The sequence below is a fragment of the Anolis sagrei genome, chromosome X, assembly GCF_037176765.1.
Source record: "Anolis sagrei isolate rAnoSag1 chromosome X, rAnoSag1.mat, whole genome shotgun sequence".
Taxonomy (NCBI): Eukaryota; Metazoa; Chordata; class Lepidosauria; order Squamata; family Dactyloidae; genus Anolis; species Anolis sagrei.
The window spans coordinates 62,485,958-62,495,902 of record NC_090034.1 but is presented as its reverse complement, the minus strand read 5'-3'; positions in this window follow the sequence as shown (position 1 = coordinate 62,495,902).

The window sequence follows — 9,945 nt, the reverse complement described above, 5'->3', positions numbered from 1 at the left end:
AGAAGGGGAGGATGGGCGTAGTAGTGTCTTGGGGGAAAAGACTGGCAGCAAATTCCACTTGTTATGATCGAAAGGTGCCTCCCCCACTCTTGTTCCCTCCCTGCTCTTTTCCGTGGCATTGCGGAGGGAAAGCCTTGACACCCCCCCCTTTCACAGGCAATTAATATGATAGGGACGATTATTATTATTTCTAGCCGGCCCTCCCTCTCCCCACAAGCATTTCCCATGTTTTATATTAAGAAGAATAATCACCTTTATTTCTATCCCGCCCCGAGAAAGGTCTCAGGGTGGCTGACGGCACAGATCCATACAATAAAGAATATATGCAAAATATAGGACAATCCATGTAAAAGGGAAAAAAAAACAATAAAATTAAACAGATTAGACAATACACAGAATACAGTATAAAACATTCATTTTCAGATTAATAGATATCCCTATATGTGTGTGTGTATATACACTCAGATTAGTAATATATATAATACTAGCTGTCCCTTGCCACGCATTGCTGTGACCCAGTCTGTATATATGTTCTTTGTGTGTATATATATGTGTGTTTGCGTATATATATATGTGGTTTTGAACATGCGTTGTAATGTATTTTTTTATTTTTTGGCCTTTTAAGTCTCTTCCGCTGTGTTTTTCAGTGTTTTTATGAGTGATGGTCACTCGTCGGCCTGATAGGTGTATTGTGTCCACATTTGGTGTCAATTCGTCCAATGGTTTTTGAGTTATGTTATCGCACAAACGAACATTACATTTTTATTTATATATAGATAAGATATATATACTACACAAACAGAGAGAGAGAGAGAGAGAGATACACAGATTAGAGCCCCGGTTTGGTCGTGTCAGGAGCGACTTGAGAAACTGCAAGTCGCTTCTGGTGTAAGAGAATTGCCCATCTGCAAGGATGTTGCCCAGGGGACGCTCAGATGATTTGATGTTTTTATCATCCTTGTGGGAGGCTTTTCTCATGTCCCCGCATGAGGAGCTGGAGCTGATAGAGGGAGCTCATCCGCCTCTCCTCGGATTTGAACCTGCGACATGTTGATCTTCAGTCCTGCCGGCACAAGGGTTTAATCCACTGCGCCACCAGGGGCTCCAGAGCCCCTGGTGGCGTATCAGGTTAAAGCACTGAGCTGCTGAACTTGCTGACCAAAAGGTCGCAGGTTCAAATCCAGGGAGTGGCATGAGCACCCGCTGTTAGCCCCAGCTTCTGCCAACCTAGCAGTTCGAAAACATGCAAATATGAGTAGATAAATTGGTAGATCAGGCGGGAAGGTAAGGCTGCTCCATGCAGTCATGCAGGCCACAAGACCTTGGAGAACGCTACAGAGAACGCTGGCTCTTCAGCTTAGAAATGGAGATGAGCACCAGACCCCAGAATCGGACACGACTGGACTTAATGTCGGGGAAAATCTTTACCTTAACACTCAGATTAATAGATAATCCCTGTGTGTATGTGTAGGTAGGTATACACCCTTGTCCCCTGCATATGTCATCAGTTGGGAACCCCTCCCCCCAGCACCAACTGCCGCCCTGGGCCAGAGTGAAGGGGGGGGGGGCAGGGGACAGTTCCACCTTGTCTCCTGCATATGTCATCAGTTGGGAATCCCCCCCCCCAGCACCAACTGCCACCCTGGGCCAGAGTGAAGGGGGGGCAAGGCACAGTTCCACCTTGTCTCCTGCATATGTCATCAGTTGGGAACCCCTCCCCCGCAGCACCAACTGCCGCCCTGGGCCAGAGTGAAAGGGGGGGGGCAGGGGACAGTTCCACCTTGTCTCCTGCATATGTCATCAGTTGGGAATCCCCCCCCCCCCCCAGCACCAACTGCCACCCTGGGCCAGAGTGAAGGGGGGGCAAGGGACAGTTCCACCTTGTCTCCTGCATATGTCATCAGTTGGGAACCCCTCCCCCGCAGCACCAACTGCCGCCCTGGGCCAGAGTGAAAGGGGGGGGGGCAGGGGACAGTTCCATCTTGTCTCCTGCATATGTCATCAGTTAGGAACCCCTCCTCCCCAGCACCAACTGCCGCCGTGGGCCAGAGTGAAGGGGGGGGGGCAAGGGACAATTCCACCTTGTCTCCTGCATATGTCATGAGTTGGGAACCCCCCCAGGACCAACTGCCACCCTGGGCCAGAGTGAAGGGGGGGAGGGGACAGTTCCACCTTTCTCCTGCATATGTCATCATATGTCATTTCTCCTGCATATGTCATGCATTTCTCCTGCATATGTCATCCCCCCCCAGCACCAACTGCCGCCCTGGGCAAGAGTGAGGGGGGGGGCAGGGGACAGTTCCACCTTGTCTCCTGCATATGTCATCAGTTGGGAACCCCTCCCCCCCAGCACCAACTGCCGCCCTGGGCCAGAGGAGGGGGGGCAGGGGACAGTTCCACCTTGTCTCCTGCATATGTCATCAGTTGGGAACCCCTCCCCCGCAGCACCAACTGCCGCCCTGGGCCAGAGTGAAAGGGGGGGGGGGCAGGGGACAGTTCCATCTTGTCTCCTGCATATGTCATCAGTTAGGAACCCCTCCTCCCCAGCACCAACTGCCGCCGTGGGCCAGAGTGAAGGGGGGGGGGCAGGGGACAGTTCCACCTTGTCTCCTGCATATGTCATGAGTTGGGAACCCCCCCAGCACCAACTGCCGCCCTGGGCCAGAGGAGGGGGGGCAGGGGACAGTTCCACCTTGTCTCCTGCATATGTCATCAGTTGGGAACACCTCCCCCCCCCCAGCACCAACTGCCGCCCTGGGCAAGAGTGAGGGGGGGCAGGGGACAGTTCCACCTTGTCTCCTGCATATGTCATCAGTTGGGAACACCTCCCCCCCCCCCAGCACCAACTGCCGCCCTGGGCAAGAGTGAGGGGGGGGGCAGGGGACAGTTCCACCTTGTCTCCTGCATATGTCATCAGTTGGGAACCCCTCCCCCCCAGCACCAACTGCCGCCCTGGGCCAGAGGAGGGGGGGCAGGGGACAGTTCCACCTTGTCTCCTGCATATGTCATCAGTTGGGAACCCCTCCCCCCCCAGCACCAACTGCCGCCCTGGGCAAGAGTGAAGGGGAGGGGGGGGCAGGGGACAGTTCCACCTTGTCTCCTGCGTATGTCATCAGTTGGAAACCCCACCCCCCAGCACCAACTGCCACCCTGGGCCAGAGTGAGAGGGGGCAGGGGACAGTTCCACCTTGTCTCCTGCATATGTCATTAGTTGGGAACCCCTCCCCCCCAGCACCAACTGCCGCCCTGGGCCAGAGTGAGGGGGGGGGGCAGGGGACAGTTCCACCTTGTCTCCTGTGCTATGCTTATAATATATGTTTATAATATAATATAATGTAATGTATATACATATAATATTTATAATATAATGTAATACAATATAATACTAATAATAATGTAATATTATAATTATATATATTATATTACTTTATATTACTAACTAGCTGTCCCCTGCCACGCGTTGCTGTGGCCCAATCTGGTGATCTGGAAAATAAAGTAATGAGAAAGTGTTGGTTTCTAATATATGTAATACCTATATGCTTGTGAGTAAACAGTATTTCTTGTTGTTTCTTTGTCAGTGTTGATGTGGAGAGTGTCTGGTTTGCATTTCTCCTGCATATGTCATCCCCCCCCCAGCACCAACTGCCGCCCTGGGCAAGAGTGAGGGGGGGGGGGCAGGGGACAGTTCCACCTTGTCTCCTGCATATGTCATCAGTTGGGAACCCCTCCCCCCCAGCACCAACTGCCGCCCTGGGCCAGAGGAGGGGGGGCAGGGGACAGTTCCACCTTGTCTCCTGCGTATGTCATCAGTTGGAAACCCCACCCCCAGCACCAACTGCCGCCCTGGGCAAGAGTGAGGGGGGGCAGGGGACAGTTCCACCTTGTCTCCTGCATATGTCATCAGTTGGGAACACCTCCCCCCCCCCAGCACCAACTGCCGCCCTGGGCAAGAGTGAGGGGGGGGCAGGGGACAGTTCCACCTTGTCTCCTGCATATGTCATCAGTTGGGAACCCCTCCCCCCCAGCACCAACTGCCGCCCTGGGCCAGAGGAGGGGGGGCAGGGGACAGTTCCACCTTGTCTCCTGCATATGTCATCAGTTGGGAACACCTCCCCCCCCCCAGCACCAACTGCCGCCCTGGGCAAGAGTGAGGGGGGGGGGCAGGGGACAGTTCCACCTTGTCTCCTGCAATGTCATCAGTTGGGAACACCTCCCCCCCCCAGCACCAACTGCCGCCCTGGGCCAGAGGAGGGGGGGCAGGGGACAGTTCCACCTTGTCTCCTGCATATGTCATCAGTTGGGAACCCCTCCCCCCCCAGCACCAACTGCCGCCCTGGGCAAGAGTGAAGGGGAGGGGGGGCAGGGGACAGTTCCACCTTGTCTCCTGTGTATGTCATCAGTTGGAAACCCCACCCCCCAGCACCAACTGCCACCCTGGGCCAGAGTGAGAGGGGGCAGGGGACAGTTCCACCTTGTCTCCTGCATATGTCATCAGTTGGGAACCCCTCCCCCCCAGCACCAACTGCCGCCCTGGGCCAGAGTGAGGGGGGGGCAGGGGACAGTTCCACCTTGTCTCCTGCATATGTCATCAGTTGGGAACACCTCCCCCCCCCCAGCACCAACTGCCGCCCTGGGCCAGAGGAGGGGGGGCAGGGGACAGTTCCACCTTGTCTCCTGCATATGTCATCAGTTGGGAACCCCTCCCCCCCCAGCACCAACTGCCGCCCTGGGCAAGAGTGAAGGGGAGGGGGGGGCAGGGGACAGTTCCACCTTGTCTCCTGCGTATGTCATCAGTTGGAAACCCCACCCCCCAGCACCAACTGCCACCCTGGGCCAGAGTGAGAGGGGGCAGGGGACAGTTCCACCTTGTCTCCTGCATATGTCATCAGTTGGGAACCCCTCCCCCCCAGCACCAACTGCCGCCCTGGGCCAGAGTGAGGGGGGGGGGGGCAGGGGACAGTTCCACCTTGTCTCCTGTGCTATGCTTATAATATATGTTTATAATATAATATAATGTAATGTATATACATATAATATTTATAATATAATGTAATACAATATAATACTAATAATAATGTAATATTATAATTATATATTTTATATTACTTTATATTACTAACTAGCTGTCCCCTGCCACGCGTTGCTGTGGCCCAATCTGGTGATCTGGAAAATAAAGTAATGAGAAAGTGTTGGTTTCTAATATATGTAATACCTATATGCTTGTGAGTAAACAGTATTTCTTGTTGTTTCTTTGTCAGTGTTGATGTGGAGAGTGTCTGGTTTGCCTACTCTGGAATATGCAACACATCATAGTCCTTCTTTAAGGGTCTCTTTCAAATCTATGATACTATATCTGTGTGTGTGTGTGAGTGAGAATCATATCTATCTCTCTATATTTATGGCTGGATGGCTCTTTGTCAGGAGGGCTCTGATTACATTTTCTTGCCCTGGTGAAGAGAGTTGGACTGGATGGCCTTAAGTATTTTCTGTTGGTCATGGGGGTTCTGTGTGGGAAGTTTGCCCCATTTCTGTCATTTGTGGGTTTCAGAATGCTCTTTAATTGTAGTAAACTATAAATCCCAGTAACTACAAATCCCAAATGTCAAGGTCTATTTCCTCCAAACTCCATCTGTGTTCATATTTAGGCATATGGAATATTTGTGTCAAGTTTGGTCCAGACCCTTTTAAATAAATAAATAAATAAATAAATAAGATCCATCATTGTTTGAGTCCACAGTGCTCTCTGGATGTAGGTGAACTACAACTCCCAAACTCAAGGTCAATGCCCACCAAACCCTCCCAGTGTGTTCTGTTGGTCATGGAAGTCCTGTATGCCATGTTTGGTTGAATTCCATCTTTGGTGGAGTTCAGAATGCTCTTTCATTGTAGGTGAACTATAAATCCCAGCAACTACAACTCCCAAAATGTCAAGGTCTATTTCCCTTAAACTCCATCTGTGTTCATATTTGGGCATATGGAATATTCGTGCCAAGTTTGGTCCAGATCCATCATGGTTTGAGTCCACAGTGCTCTCTGGATGTGGGTGAACTATAATTCCCAAACTCAAGGTCAATGTCCACCAAACCCTTCCAGTTTTTTCTGTTGGTCATGGGAGCCCTGTGTTCAATTCCATCATTGGTGGAGTCCAGAATCCCCTTTGATTGTAGGTGAACTATAAATCCCAGCAACGACAATTCCCAAATGACAAAATCATAATGTTTTGCGTGATGGTCACTCCTTGTGTTGTGAGACGTTTTGTTGCCAAATTTGGTGTGATTTTGTTTATTGGTTCTTTTGTTTTTAGGGAACTCATTATGCACAGAGCATTTATATAGATAGATAGAAGACTGATAGATAGAATATAGATAGAGAGATAGATAGATAGATAGATAGAAGATAGATAGAAGATAGATAGATAGATAGATAGATAGATAGAAGATAGATAGATAGATAGATAGAAGATAGAAGATAGCTAGACAGAAGATAGATAGATAGATAGATAGATAGATAGATAGATAGATAGATAGATAGATAGAAGATAGAAGATAGCTAGATAGAAGATAGATCGATAGATAGATAGAAGATAGATAGATAAATAGAAGATAGATAGAAGATAGATTAGATAGAAGATAGATAGATAGATAGATAGATAGATAGACAGACAGATAGAAGATAGATAGAAGATAGAAGATAGCTAGATAGAAGATAGATAGATGGCTAGATAGATAGAAGATAGATTAGATAGAAGATAGATAGAAGATAGATAGATAGCTAGATAGAAGATAGATAGATAGAAGATAGCTAGATAGAAGATAGATAGCTAGATAGATAGAAGATAGATTAGATAGAAGATAGATAGAAGATAGATAGATAGCTAGATAGAAGATAGATAGATAGATAGAAGATAGCTAGATAGTAGATAGCTAGATAGATAGAAGATAGATTAGATAGAAGATAGATTAGATAGAAGATAGATAGAAGATAGATAGATAGCTAGATAGAAGATAGATAGATAGATAGATAGAAGATAGCTAGATAGAAGATAGATAGCTAGATAGATAGAAGATAGATTAGATAGAAGATAGATAGAAGATAGATAGATAGCTAGATAGAAGATAGATAGATAGATAGATAGATAGATAGATAGATAGAAGATAGATAGATAGAAAATAGATAGATAGATAGAAGATAGATAGATAGAAGATAGATAGAAGATAGATTAGATAGAAGATAGATTAGAAGATAGATAGAAGATAGATTAGATAGAAGATAGCTAGCTAGCTAGCTAGATAGAAGATAGATAGAAAATAGATAGATAGATAGAAGATAGATTAGATAGAAGATAGCTAGCTAGCTAGCTAGAAGATAGATAGATAGATAGAAGATAGAAGATAGCTAGCTAGCTAGATAGAAGATAGATAGATAGAAGATAGATAGATAAATAAAAGATAGATAGAAGATAGATAGATAGAAGATAGATAGATAGATAGATAGAAGATAGATAGAAGATAGATAGATAGATAGCTAGATAGATAGAAGATAGATGTTTATAATATAATGTAATGTAATGTATGTGGGGCCCCCGGTGGCGCAGTGGGTTAAAGCACTGAGCTGCTGAGCTTGTTGATCGAAAGGTCGCAGGTTCAACTCCGGGGAGCGGCATGAGCGTCCGCTGTCAGCCCTAGCTTCTGCCAACCTAGCAGTTCAAAAACATGCAAATGTGAGTAGATCAATAGGTACCGCTCCGGCGGGAAGGTAAGGGCACTCCATGCAGTCATGCCGGCCACATGACCTTGGAGGTGTCTACGGACAACGCTGGCTCTTCGGCTTAGAAATGGAGATGAGCACCACACCCCAGAGTCGGACACGACTGGACTTAATGTCAGGGGACTACCTTTACCTTTACCTTAATGTAATGTATATACATAGAATATTTATAATATAATGTAATACAATATAATACTAATAATAATAATGTAATATTATAATTATATATTTTATATTACTAATAATATTACAATAACAGTGACAAATGCAAGATACTCCACTTTGGCAGAAAAAACGAAATGCAAAGATACAGAATGGGGGACAATGCCTGGCTCGAGAGCAGTACGTGTGAAAAAGATCTTGGAGTCCTCGTGGACAACAAGTTAAACATGAGCCAACAATGTGATGTGGCGGCAAAAAAAGCCAATGGGATTTTGGCCTGCATCAATAGGAGCATCGTGTCTAGATCTAAGGAAGTAATGCTACCCCTCTATTCTGCTTTGGTTAGACCACACCTGGAATATTGTGTCCAATTCTGGGCACCACAATTCAAGAGAGATATTGACAAGCTGGAATGTGTCCAGTGGAGGGCGACTAAAATGATCAAGGGTCTGGAGAATAAGCCCTATGAGGAGCAGCTTAAGGAGCTGGGCATGTTTAGCCTGAAGAAGAGAAGGCTGAGAGGAGATATGATAGCCATGTATAAATATGTGAGAGGAAGCCACAGGGAGAAGGGAGCAAGCTTATTTTCTGCTTCCTTGCAGACTAGGATGCGGAACAATGGCTTCAAACTACAAGAGAGGAGATTCTATCTGAACATTAGGAAGAACTTCCTGACTGTGAGAGCCGTTCAGCAGTGGAACTCTCTGCCCCGGAGTGTGGTGGAGGCTCCTTCTTTGGAAGCTTTTAAGCAGAGGCTGGATGGCCATCTGTCAGGGTTGCTTTGAATGCAATATTCCTGCTTCTTGGCAGGAGGTTGGACTGGATGGCCCATGAGGTCTCTTCCAACTCTTTGATTCTATGATAGATAGATAGATAGATAGATAGATAGAAGATAGATAGCTAGATAGATGATAGATAGATAGATAGATAGAAGATAGATAGATAGCTAGATAGATAGAAGATAGATAGCTAGATAGATAGAAGATAGATAGAAGATAGATAGCTAGATAGATAGAAGATAGATAGATAGATAGAAAGAAAGAAGATAGATAGATAGAAGATAGATAGCTAGATAGATAGAAGATAGATAGAAGATAGATAGCTAGATAGATAGAAGATAGATAGATAGATAGATAGATAGAAGATAGATAGAAGATAGATAGATAGATAGATAGAAGATAGATAGATAGAAGATAGATAGCTAGATAGATAGAAGATAGATAGATAGATAGATAGATAGATAGAAGATAGATAGATAGAAGATAGATAGATAGAAGATAGATAGCTAGATAGATAGAAGATAGATAGAAGATAGATAGATAGATAGATAGTAGATAGCTAGATAGATAGAAGATAGATAGCTAGATAGATAGAAGATAGATAGAAGATAGATAGATAGATAGATAGATAGATAGATAGATAGAAGATAGATAGCTAGATAGATAGAAGATAGATAGATAGAAGATAGATAGAAGATAGATAGATAGATAGAAGATAGATAGCTAGATAGATAGAAGATAGATAGCTAGATAGATAGATAGAAGATAGATAGATACTAGCTAGCTAGATAGATAGATAGAAGATAGATAGATAGAAGATAGATAGAAGATAGATAGAAAGCTAGATAGATAGAAGATAGATGTTTATAATGTAATGTAATGTATATACATATAATATTTATAATATAATGTAATACAATATAATACTAATAATAATGTAATATTATAATTATATATTTTATATTACTAATAATATTACAATATAATGGTATGGTATGATATAGTAATATATCATACTGATATTGTACTATGCTAATAATATAATATATTGTATGTATAATATATCTTGTAAGCCGCTCTGAGTCCCCTTCGGGGTGAGAAGGGCGGCATATAAATGTAAACACAAGACAATGTAAGGCAGGCCTGTACGCGCCTGCGCAGAAGCGCACGCCAATAGCGGGATGGAAATAGGGCCGCTTCTCCTTTAAGCATGCAAATAAGCCCAGCGGGGCAGGCC